The sequence below is a fragment of the Rutidosis leptorrhynchoides genome, chromosome 5 (assembly GCF_046630445.1).
Source record: "Rutidosis leptorrhynchoides isolate AG116_Rl617_1_P2 chromosome 5, CSIRO_AGI_Rlap_v1, whole genome shotgun sequence".
In the NCBI taxonomy this organism is placed as follows: domain Eukaryota; kingdom Viridiplantae; phylum Streptophyta; class Magnoliopsida; order Asterales; family Asteraceae; genus Rutidosis; species Rutidosis leptorrhynchoides.
Genome location: NC_092337.1, coordinates 317395349 through 317408732, shown reverse-complemented (window position 1 = coordinate 317408732; position 13384 = coordinate 317395349).

The following is a 13384-nucleotide window of genomic DNA, read 5'->3' as shown; positions in this document are numbered from 1 at the left end:
AAGTACAAACTGAAGAAAAGAGCATCAATGATGTTCCCGTCGTAAAAGAATATTCGATGTATTTCCAAAAGAATTACCGGGACTACCTCCACATCGATCTATTGAATTTCAAATAGATCTTGTACCAGGATCTGCACCAATAGCTCGTGCTCCTTACAGACTCGCACCCAGCGAGATGAAAGAACTGCAAAGCCAACTGCAAGAACTATTAGAACGTGGTTTCATTCGACCAAGCACATCACTATGGGGAGCTCCTGTTTTGTTTGTCAAGAAGAAGGATGGTACATTTAGGTTGTGTATTGACTACAGAGAGTTGAATAAACTTACCATCAAAAACCGTTATCCACTTCCGAGAATTGATGACTTATTTGATCAACTACAAGGCTCGTCGGTTTATTCGAAAATCGATTTACGTTCTGGATATCATCAAATGCGAGTAAAGGAGGATGATATTCCAAAAACTGCTTTTAGGATGCGTTATGGTCATTACGAGTTTATGGTTATGCCGTTTGGATTGACTAACGCACCAGCTGTGTTCATGGACCTTATGAACCTAGTGTGTGGGCCATATCTTGACAAGTTTGTCATTGTTTTCATCGATGACATACTTATTTACTCAAAGAATGATCAAGAGCACGAAGAACATTTGAGAAAAGTGCTAGAAGTATTGAGGAAAGAAAAATTGTACGCTAAGTTTTCAAAGTGTGCATTTTAGTTGGAAGAAGTTCAATTCCTCGGTCACATAGTGAACAAAGAAGGTATCCAGGTGGACCCGGAAAAGATCAAAACCGTTGAAAAGTGGGAAACCCCAAAAACTCCGAAGCATATATGTCAATTTTTAGGATTGGCTGGCTACTACAGAAGATTCATCCAAGATTTCTCCAAAATAGCAAAACCCTTGACTGCATTAACGCATAAAGGGAAGTAATTTGAATGGAAGGATGAACAAGAGAAGGCGTTTCATTTATTGAAGAAAAAGCTAACTACGGCACCTATATTGTCATTGCCTGAAGGGAATGATGATTTTGTGATTTATTGTGACGCATCAAAGCAAGGTCTCAGTTGTGTATTAATGCAACAAACGAAGGTGATTGCTTATGCGTCTAGACAATTGAAGATTCAAGAGTAAAATTATAAAACTCACGATTTGGAATTAGGTGCTGTTGTTTTTACATTAAAGACTTGGAGGCATTATTTATATGGGGTCAAAAGTATTATATATACTGACCACAAAAGTCTCTAACATATATTTAATCAGAAGCAACTGAATATGAGACAGCGCAGGTGGATTGAATTGTTGAATAATTACGACTTTGAGATTTGTTACCACCCAGGGAAGGCGAATGTAGTAGCCGACGCTTTGAGTAGAAAGGACAGAGAACCCATTAGAGTAAAATCTATGAATATAATGATTCACACTAACCTTACTACTCAAATAAAGGAGGCGCAACAAGGAGTTTTAAAAGAGGGAAACTTAAAGGATGAAATACCCAAAGGATCGGAGAAGCATCTTAATATTTGGGAAGACGAAACCCGGTATAGGGCTGAAAGAATTTGGGTACCAATATTTGGAGATATGAGGGAAATGGTACTTAGAAAAGCTCATAAAACCAGATACTCAATACATCCTGGAACGGGGAAGATGTACAAGGATCTCAAGAAACATTTTTGGTGGCCAGGTATGAAAGCCGATATTGCTAAATACGTAGGGGAATGTTTGACGTGTTCTAAGGTCAAAGCGGAGCATCAGAAACTATCAAGTCTACTTCAACAACCCGAAATCCCAGAATGGAAATGGGAAAACATTACCATGGATTTCATCACTAAATTGCCAAGGACTGCAAGTGGTTTTGATACTATTTGGGTAATAGTTGATCGTCTCACCAAATCAGCACACTTCCTGCCAATAAGAGAAGATGATAAGATGGAGAAGTTAGCACGACTGTATTTGAAAGAAGTCGTCTCCAGACATGGAATACCAATCTCTATTATCTCTGATAGGGATGGCAGATTTATTTCAAGATTCTGGCAGACATTACAGCAAGCATTAGGAACTCGTCTAGACATGAGTACTGCCTATCATCCACAAAATGATGGGCAGAGCGAAAGGATGATACAAACACTTGAAGACATGCTACGAGCATGTGTTATTGATTTCGGAAACAGTTGGGATCGACATCTACCGTTAGCAGAATTTTTCTTCAACAATAGCTACCATTCAAGTATTGAGATGGCGCCATTTGAAGCACTTTATGGTAGAAAGTGCAGGTCTCTGATTTGTTGGAGTGAAGTGGGGGATATATAGATTACGGGTCCGGAGATAATACAAGAAACTACCGAGAAGATCATCCAAATTCAACAACGATTGAAAACTGTCCAAAGTCGACAAAAGAGCTACACTGACATTAAAAGAAAAGATATAGAATTTGAAATTGGCGAGATGGTCATGCTTAAATTTTAACCTTGGAAAGGCGTTGTTTGATTTGGTAAACGAGGGAAACTAAATCCAAGGTATATTGGACCATTCAAGATTATTGAACGTGTCGGACCAGTAGCTTACCGACTTGAGTTACCCCAACAACTCGCAGCTATACATAACACTTTTCACGTCTCGAATTTGAAGAAATGTTTTGCTAAAGAAGATCTCACTATTTCGTTAGACAAAATTCAAATCAACGAAAAACTTCAATTCATTGAAGAACCCGTCGAAATAATGGATCATGAGGTTAAAAGACTTAAGCAAAACAAGATACCAATTGTTAAGGTTCGATGGAATACTCGTACAGGACCCGAGTTCACCTAGGAGCGTGAAGATCAGATGAAGAAGAAATACCCGCACCTATTTCCAGAAGATTCGTCAACACCTCCAACTGCTTAAAAATTTCGGGACGAAATTTATTTAACGGGTAGGTACTGTAGTGACCCGAACTTTTCCATGTTTATATATATTAAATGAAATTGATATTTACATGATTAAGTGTTTCCAACATGTTAAGCAATCAAACTTGTTAAGACTTGATTAATTGAAATAGGTTTCATATAGACAATTGACCACCCAAGTTGACCGGTGATTCACGAACGTTAAAACTTGTAAAAACTATATGATGACATATATATATATATATATATATATGTATATATATATATATATATGTATATATATATATATATATATGTATATATATATATATATGTATGTATATATATATATATATATATATATATATATATATATATATATATATATATATTCACGAACGTTAAAACTTGTAAAAACTATATGATGACATATATGTATATATATATATATATATGTATATATATATATATGTATATATATATATGTATATATATATATATATATATATATATATATATATATATATATATACATATATATATATATAGTTAACATGATATTATGATAAGTAAGTATCTCATTAGGTATTTTAACAATGAGTTATATACATAAAAATGAGACTATTGAATTTAAGAAACTCGAAAACGTTATATATAACGATTATCGTTATATCAACGTCTTACTAAGTACATATGAATCATATTAAGATATTGATACACTTGGTTAATTATGTTAAATGATAAGTAAATATATCATTAAGTGCCTTAACAATGAACTACATATGTAAAAATAAGACTACTAACTTAATGATTTCGAAACGAGACATATATGTAACGATTATCGTTGTAACGACATTTAACTGTATATATATCATACTAAGATATATTATATATCATAATATCATGATAATGTAAAAATTTAACATCTCTTTAGATATAATAAACATTAGGTTAACAACATTTAACATGATCGTTAACTTAAAGGTTTCAAATCAACATTTACATGTAACGACTAACGATGACTTAACGACTCAGTTAAAATGTATATACATGTAGTTTTTTAATATGTATTCATACACTTTTGAAAGACTTCAATACACTTATCAAAATACTTCTACTTAACAAAAATGCTTACAATTACATCCTCGTTCAGTTTCATCAACAATTCTACTTTTATGCACCCGTATTCGTACTCGTACAATACACAGCTTTTAGACGTATGTGCTATTGGTATATACACTCTAATGATCCGCTCTTAGCAGCCCATGTGAGTCACCTAACACATGTGAGAACCATCATTTGGCAACTAGCATGAAATATCTCATAAAATTACAAAAATATGAGTAATCATTCATGACTTATTTACATGCAAACAAAATTACACATCCTTTATATCTAATCCATATATCAACGACCAAAAACACCTACAAACACTTTCATTCTTCAATTTTCTTCATCTAAGTGATCTCTCTCAAGTTCTATCTTCAAGTTCTAAGTGTTCTTCATAAATTCTATAAGTTCTAGTTTCATAAAATCAAGAATACTTCCAAGTTTGCTAGCTTACTTCCAATCTTGTAAACTGATCATCCAACCTTAAGAAATCTTTCTTATTTACAGTAAGATATCTTTCTAATACAATGTAATACTCATATTCAAACTTTGGTTCAATTTCTATAACTATAACAATCTTATTTCGAATACACGTGTTATGATTCTGCTTCAAGAACTTTCAAGCCATCCAAGGATCCTTTGAAGCTAGATCTATTTGTCTCTTTTCCAGTAGGTTTATCCACAAAACTTGAGGTAGTAATGATGTTCTTAACATCATTCAATTCAAACATATAAAGCTATCTTATTCGAAGGTTAAAACTTAAAATCACTAGAACATAGTTCTGTTAATTCTAAACTTGTTCGCAAACAAAAGTTAATCCTTCAAACTTGAGTTTTAAAATAAACTAAACACATGTTCTATATCTATATGATATGCTAACTTAATGATTTAAAACCGATAAACACAAAAAATACCGTAAAACCGGATATACGCCGTTGTAGTAACACCGCGGGCTGTTTTGGGTTAGTTAATTAAAAACTATGATAAATTTTGATTTAAAAGTTTTTCTTCTGGGAAAATTATTTTTCTTATGAACATGAAACTATATTCAAAAATCATGGTTAAACTCAAAGTGGAAGTATGTTTTCCAAAATGGTCATCTAGACGTCGTTCTTTCGACTGAAATGACTACCTTTACAAAAATGACTTGTAACCTGTAATTCTGACTATAAACTTATACTTTTTAGGTATATATTCATAAACTTAAGTTCAATATGAAACCATAGCAATTGGATTCACTCAAAACGGATTTAAAACGAAGAAGTTATGGGTAAAACAAGAATGCTTATTTTTGCTTGTTGTAGCTACGTGAAAATTGGTAACAAATCTATATTAATCATATCCTAGCTAACTTATATTGTATTATACATATATTCTAATATATTATGTAATCTTGGGATACCATAGACACGTATGCAAATGTTTTGACATATCATATCGACCCATCTATATATATTATTTGGAACAACCATAGACACTCTATATGCAGTAATGTTGGAGTTAGCTATACAGGGTTGAGGTTGATTCCAAAAATATATATAGTTTGAGTTGTGATCTAGCCTGAGACATGTATACACTGGGTCGTGGATTGATTCAAGATAATATATATCGATTTATTTCTGTACATCTAATTATGGACAACTAGTTATAGGTTACTAACGAGGACAGCTGACTTAATACACTCAAATCTTTAAAACATAATAAAAATGGTTGTAATTATATTTTGATCATACTTTGATATATATGTACATATTTGTATAGGTTCGTGAATCGATCCGTGGCCAAGTCTTATTTCCGAGGAAGGAAATATCTGTGAAAGTGAGTTATAGTCCCACTTTTAAAATCTAATATTTTTGGGATGAGAATACATGCAGGTTTTATAAATGATTTACAAAATAGACACAAGTACGTGAAACTACATTCTATGGTTGAATTATCGAAATCGAATATGCCCCTTTTAATTAAGTTTGGTAATCTAAGAATTAGGGAACAGACACCCTAATTGACGTGAATCCTAAAGATAGATCTATTGGGCCTAACAAACCCCATCCAAAGTACCGGATGCTTTAGTACTTTGAAATTTATATCATATCCGAAGGGTGTCCCGGAATGATGGGAATATTCTTATATATGCATCTTGTTAATGTCGGTTACCAGGTGTTCACCATATGAATGATTTTTATCTCTATGTATGGGATGTGTATTGAAATATGAAATCTTGTGGTCTATTGTTACGATTTGATATATATAGGTTAAACCTATAACTCACCAACATTTTTGTTGACGTTTAAAGAATGTTTATTCTCAGGTGAATATTAAGAGCTTCCGCTGTTGCATACTAAAATAAGGACAAGACTTGGAGTCCATGTTTGTATGATATTGTGTAAAAACTGCATTCAAGAAACATATGTCGATGTAATATATTTCTATTGTAAACCATTATGTAATGGTCGTGTGTAAACAGTATATTTTAGATTATCATTATTTGATAATCTACGTAATGTTTTTAAAACCTTTATTGATAAAATAAAGGTTATGGTTGTTTTATAAATGAATGCAGTCTTTGAAAAACGTCTCATATAGAGGTCAAAACCTCGCAACGAAATCAATTAATATGGAACATTTATAATCAATATGAACGGGACATTTCACAAATTTTGTGTTTAATGTGTTTTGCAGAGAAATACCGATATTGATGGTGCATCATCATCATCTAGGCAACCTGTTCCAGAACCACAACCATAAATGCAATATGAGCCAAAATATGAACCAGAACCTGAACAGGAACAACAATATCATAATGATCAACACATACCATACTATGATCCGCAACAAGAATATGTTAATGCCTACGTACAAGTTCCAATTCATCCAATAATAGAACACCCAACGATTCATGAAGAACAGTTGCATCCCAATTTGAGATTTGATCGAAGTTGGAGAGATTACCCGGCATACCAAAGTAACAAATTCAAACTGGTAATGAAAAATGTAGAAGTACCGAGGGTAATTGATTGGGAGCCTTTGAAAAGGGTCCAACTAGTTAACTCAGTTAGACAGCATCTGATCCAAAGGTATGGCAGCTCTTCTTTTCCCGATTGGGAACATTTATTCACCATTCGTAGGCCTGTATATAAGGAATGGTGTGTTGAGCTTATGACTACTATAGCATTAAATACGGATGTAGTTAGGTTAGACGATAGGAATTTTCTTAGATTTTTACTTGGTCGTAGGATGTATAGAATGTCCATGCTGGACATGGCCAGGGCTTTACAGATTTACACTCCTGGTGAATTACTACTACCTGATTGTACAAATTTGATTTATCATGGTGAAAGGGTAGATAGGAATTTTGACGCGGACGCCGTCTGGAGGCGTATCTCAATTTATAATGTTTTTATGCTGGGAGGAAGACACTCCTATTTAGATATTAACAAAGCAGAGCTTCGTGTTATACATAGATTTTTAGCTAATTCGATTACACAAATAGGTAAAAACAAGGAGAAGATGACCTTACATGATTTATTTTACCTTAAGTGTATTCAAAACACTAGAAGCGTTGTTAATATCCCCTACTGTGTTGGTTTTTATCTGTCCAAAATGGTGGCAGGAATACAGGACGGGGGAATAATAGGAGGAGGTATTTTTGTTACTCTCATTGGAGAGTATTTGGGTGTAGATAGGGATCAAGGGGGTCCACTGATGGTGTGTAGGGAACAGGTTGAGACTTTAGGATTGAAAGTCTATCAGGGTGCAAAGGTATTAAAGAGCAGACGCAATCAGGCAGTACCATATGATGGTCATCATCCACAGGTAGAGAGAGGTTCAGATGAGGAAATGGAGGAAGCGGATGACATTAGGGATGTTATTAGGGAGGCTATTACTGACGTTTACCTGCGTATAGATGAGGTAGAAATGACAAACGAGGCTAGACGTAGTCAGTTCGAGCAGTGGCACGCCGAGAATGTGTACGAGCATTCTAGGTAACGATAGCATGATAGATGGCACTATCATCAGCATCAGATCATGAGCCAGCTATCACCTCAGGTACCAAATAACTAAGTACCGACCCGACCTGCTTACTATCCGCCACACCAGCCCGATATGCGACCACCATTTACTCTCTATGACCCTAACCAGGCCTATCAGTACACCTATAACCAACCGTGGAACCCGACCGACGACATGAACTGGAACCCCTATCCAGATTGATACAGTTCCCGTTGGTGATTTCTATGATTTTTATCTTTTTATTATTTTTATTTATTTATGTTTAAACATATAATATTGTGATATTATTAGGTAAGTTTTAACATTTTTATTATGTTGTACTAATATTTCATATTTGATTTGAAAGTGAGATGTTAAGTCCCATTTCAAATTACCATGCATGTTATTATTTGTATGTATGTATATTGTCAATTGTACACAACAGGGTAAAACAGCGAACTTTCAAAGACTGGCATTAAGTTCAGCAAAAGCTACTAATTTTGACGACAAAACGAAAAACAAATGTGATGTAACAACAAGACTGAATGAACAAATGATGTGCATCATTTATCATTCAGCAAACAAACGCCAATATGTTTGGAAAATTTGGTAAAATTTAATCATTTTTCTACGCTAATCACCCTCAATAATTTAAATTGTTACTGATTTCTTGCAAATTAGGGCATTGCAAGATCTTAAGTGTGGGAAGGGGTTAAATTCTTTCGAATTTTTAAAATTTTTGACTTATACACTTGGTTACAATTAAAAATACTAGTAACGCAGTAGTTGTATTATAATCTAGTGCTCTCTGATAATAAACAACAGCTCTAGTCTTATATACTGACTACCCAATTCTAGTAAAATTTTTCAAAATTTTCAATTAAATGAACTCAAAATCATGTTTATACAAATTTATGAATGATAAAACTAGGTGTTAACAACGAAATTATTGTTACCTCGGAAAGGACATAAATTGAGAAACAACCCAAAATGTTAGAATTCATTTAAAATGGAATAGAGGAAAATAAAAAGGCAAAGAAAGAAAAATAAAAGCCAAGTGTGGGAAAAATTTACCAAGTTATTTAGAACATATATCACATATTTTTGTATAAATAATTGAAGATACTTTTGTTTTGAACGATATTTATCAGTTTTACCCAGTTTATTGTAATATAAAAGGAAGTAAAGTCTTCCGGGAAAAAAAATATACACGTGCTTCTTGATTTAGGTCAGGAAGTTGTCGTCCAGACCAGTTGTAGAGTCTACGAAAAACCTTGAAAAGTTTTCTCGAAAATCAGCTGAAAATCCACGGACCTCGGCATCAAACAGGGTCGCCAAGTGGTCAGACTTATCCTAACCATGAGAGGATCTATCTTGTACAATGGGGGGGCACCGTGCAAATTAGCTTATAATACTAATGAATCAGATCCCCAGAAAGGATAATCTCCTTAAAAATCAAAAATCAGCTTTTAAGACTGATATTACTCAATCCTTGAGATTGACCTTAAAGATTGAGAATTACAAACTCATGGAATTCGATGATATCTAAACTTGAGCTTGAACGATAAAATATTTTGATCAAATTACAAACCGATTTGTTTTCTGAAAACTCATTTTCAATGCTTTCATTACCATTAAACGTAAAATCCTAGGAATTCACCTGGAATTCATTAGGTCACCTGAACCAAATCGGGTGTCAACCGTAAGAACGGTGGTTGCATAGCATGGTCGAAGACAGGACCTTGTGCCAGACCGAAAAACCATAGGGTGAGCTTTACTATTGCTCCTAGAAAGGATAGTAATTGCATCCGACACGATATAGACCATAATCAAAAGCATGTCACAGGACATTGCCTCAACAGTTGCTTGTTCAACGTTTTCCTTTACAACCGGACGGTAGTTTACCGAAAGGTAATATACGGAGCAAGTATACTGGACGTGTTGCTTTCCCAATACAAAGTTAGCAAGTGGGTGACACAAAACCATAAGTTTTGAGCTAAAATTTTCAAATCTGAAACCCACAAAAACATTTTGCAAACACCGGTTAAGGGTTATTCCGGAAAACTTATCTAAGGTAAAAGCTAGATTGAATTTTCAAAATATCAAATGTTTTCATAAAGATCCAATTTTCTAAAGGATCTAAATTTTCATAGTCATGTGGAACTGTAAACCACAACGTTACTATCATTGTTCATACCGTCAAGTCGAAATCACTGATGTACAAAGTGTGAAGAATAAAGAAGTGATTCTGGTATTTTTATTTCAAGACTATATTGCTTGAGGACAAGCAATGCTCAAATGTGGGAATATTTGATAATGCTAAAAACGAACATATATTTCATAGCATTATCCCTCAAGAAAGACAAGCTTTTAGTTGCAATTGTTCTATTTACAAGTGATATTCGTTTAAATAATAAAAGGTGAAGACAAAAGACAAATTCGACGAATTGAAGACGCAAACGACCAAAAAGCTCAAAAGTACAAAGTACAATCCAAGAGGTTCAAATTATTGATGAGAAACGTCTAAAAGTTACAAGAGTACGAGCCGCAAAACGCAAAGTACAAGATATTAAATAGTACGAAAGGACGTTTGAAAATCTGAAACCGGGACCAGAGTCAACTCTCAACGCGCGACGCAACGGACTAAAAATTACAAGTCAACAATGCACATGAATATAATATAATATATAATTAATTCTTAAAATTATATATATATATATATATATATATATATATATATATATATATATATATATATATATTATATATTAAAAACGTCGGCAAACTAGTGAACAAAAGCATTTGAGCTGGATCCAGCTGGCCATGCGATCGCATGGCCTGGAAGAACAAAACCCATGCGATCGCATGGCCCCAAAAGTTGGGTCAGGTCCTATAAATTTCGCGTGTTTTGGCCGAATCTCTTACATAATTATTCAATCTCTCTCTCACAGATATATATATATATATATATATATATATATATATATATATATATATATATATATATATATATATATATATATATATATATATATATATATATATATATATATATATAATTTTAATTTTAATTTAAGATTAATAATAATAAATGTATGTTAGCGAATGTTGTAAGTGTGTTAGTCGAAATTCTGTCCGTGTAATGCTACGCTATTATTAATCATTGTAAGTTATGTTCAACCTTTTTAAATTAATGTCTCGTAGCTAAGTTATTATTATGCTTATTTAAGCCGAAGTAATCGTGATGTTGGGCTAAATATTAAAGACGGGGTAATTGGGCTTTGGACCATAATTGAGGTTTGGATAAAAGAACGACACTTGTGGAAATTAGACTATGGGCTATTAATGGGCTTTATATTAACTAAACGATACCTCGTTAATTTAATATAAAGATTAAAATTTGAGGTATCTATATATAACCACATACGCTTAATCGGGTACGGTGGGCGGGATATCTATAAATACGAATTATCGTTCATTTTACCGGACACGGGGATGGATTAATAATCAATAGACTTGTTGAAACAGGGGTGAATTACATACAAGGGTAATTGGTGTAATTGTTAACAAAGTAATAAAACCTTGGATTACACGCAGTCGATAACCTGGTGTATTCATTAAACAAAGTATTAAGACCTTGTTACAGTTCGAATCCCTAATTAGTTGGAATATTTGACTTCGGGTATAAGGATAATTTGAAGAGGACACTCGCACTTTATATTTATGACTGATGGATTGTTATGGACAAAAACCAGATGGACATATCGAATAATCCAGGACAAAGGACAATTAACCCATGGTAATAAATTAAAATCAACACGTCAAACATCATGATTACGGAAGTTTAAATAAGCATAATTTCTTTATTTCATAATTTATCGCACTTTTATTTACTGTCATTTTATTTATTGCACTTTTAATTATCGTACTTTTTAATTATCGCAATTTTATTTATCGTCATTTTATTTATCGCACTTTAATTATTGTCATTTACTTTACGCTTTAAATTAAGTTATTTTTATTTTTAATAATTTACATTTGGTTTTAACTGCGACTAAAGTTTTAAAATCGACAAACCGGTCATTAAACGGTAAAACCCCCTTTTATAATAATAATAATACTACTTATATATATATATATATATATATATATATATATATATATATATATATATATATATATATATATATATATATATATATATATATATATATATTTATTTATATACAAATATAGTTTTAAAAATATAGCATTAAACTTGGCTAGTTCCCTGTGGACGGACCGGACATACTAAAAAATACACTACTGTACGATTAGGTACACTGCCTATAAGTGTTGTAGCAAGGTTTAGGTATATCCACTCTATAAATAAATAAATAACTTATGTAAAATTGTATCGTATTTAATAGTGTTTCCTAGAAAAAATTAATAGTTTTTTGTACCCCTTCGCTTTAACATCAGCCTCTAAATGCTCTGTTCCATTTTTCCTCATTTTCTTTGTATTGGGACGTCGTTCTTTAGACCTGGAACGTCCTTTTCTGCAGGTGGAACGTTGTTCCTATAATTGGAATGTCGTTTTTGCATTTGGAACGTCGTTCCCATGGTAAGGAACGTCGTTCTTAGTCAGATTTTAGCACTTTGCAGTTTTCTTGATCTTTTTCACACACTTCGGTCAATTTTGCACCAATTTCACACTCAAGACTGCAGCTGTGACTAGAAGGCGATTTTTCTAAATTTCTTCACTTTAATGCTCAATGAATATCAAAACCGAGTAAAACGAGGTAGATATTGCGTTAACAAATGTAGTGTAAATGAGAAATATCAGGCTCACGAACGCGAGGTTGCTCAAGCCATGGAGCTCGCGATTGCGATCGCTGGGCGGATAGGAAGATTCCAGAATTGTTCTTGCTTGTTCCTTAAGTTGTTTCCTTGTTTTTATTTGCCTATAAATAGGACCCTATGTAACCCATAACAATGTGCACGAAAAATGTAGTGAAGAATCTCTGGTTTGTACCCGTGGAGTAAACCATTCTCCGTGTTTTGGAGTTGGGATGTAACCACGTTAAATTTCGTGTTGTTTATCTTTATTGTTTTATACTTTATTATTCGTTTATCGTTCTTGGGTTAGTGATTTGTTTAAATCACTTGTTTTGTTGGGGCCTTCCGAATTCCTAATATTGGGCATTAGAAGACATTAGGAAGACCACCTTGTACTGTAGAACTCAGTGGATTTCATTCATGAATAGGCTACCGGAATATTTAGATGACCTAAAAGCCAAATTAACATTATTGTTGGATTAACAAATGATCTTTTAATGTGCACGATCTTCTATTGAAGGGGTTGCCAATTGTTTGGTAATTTAGATGAAAGGGTGAGATGAGGAGTCATGGAAGAGGTCCACTACATTTTAGAAAGTTATATCT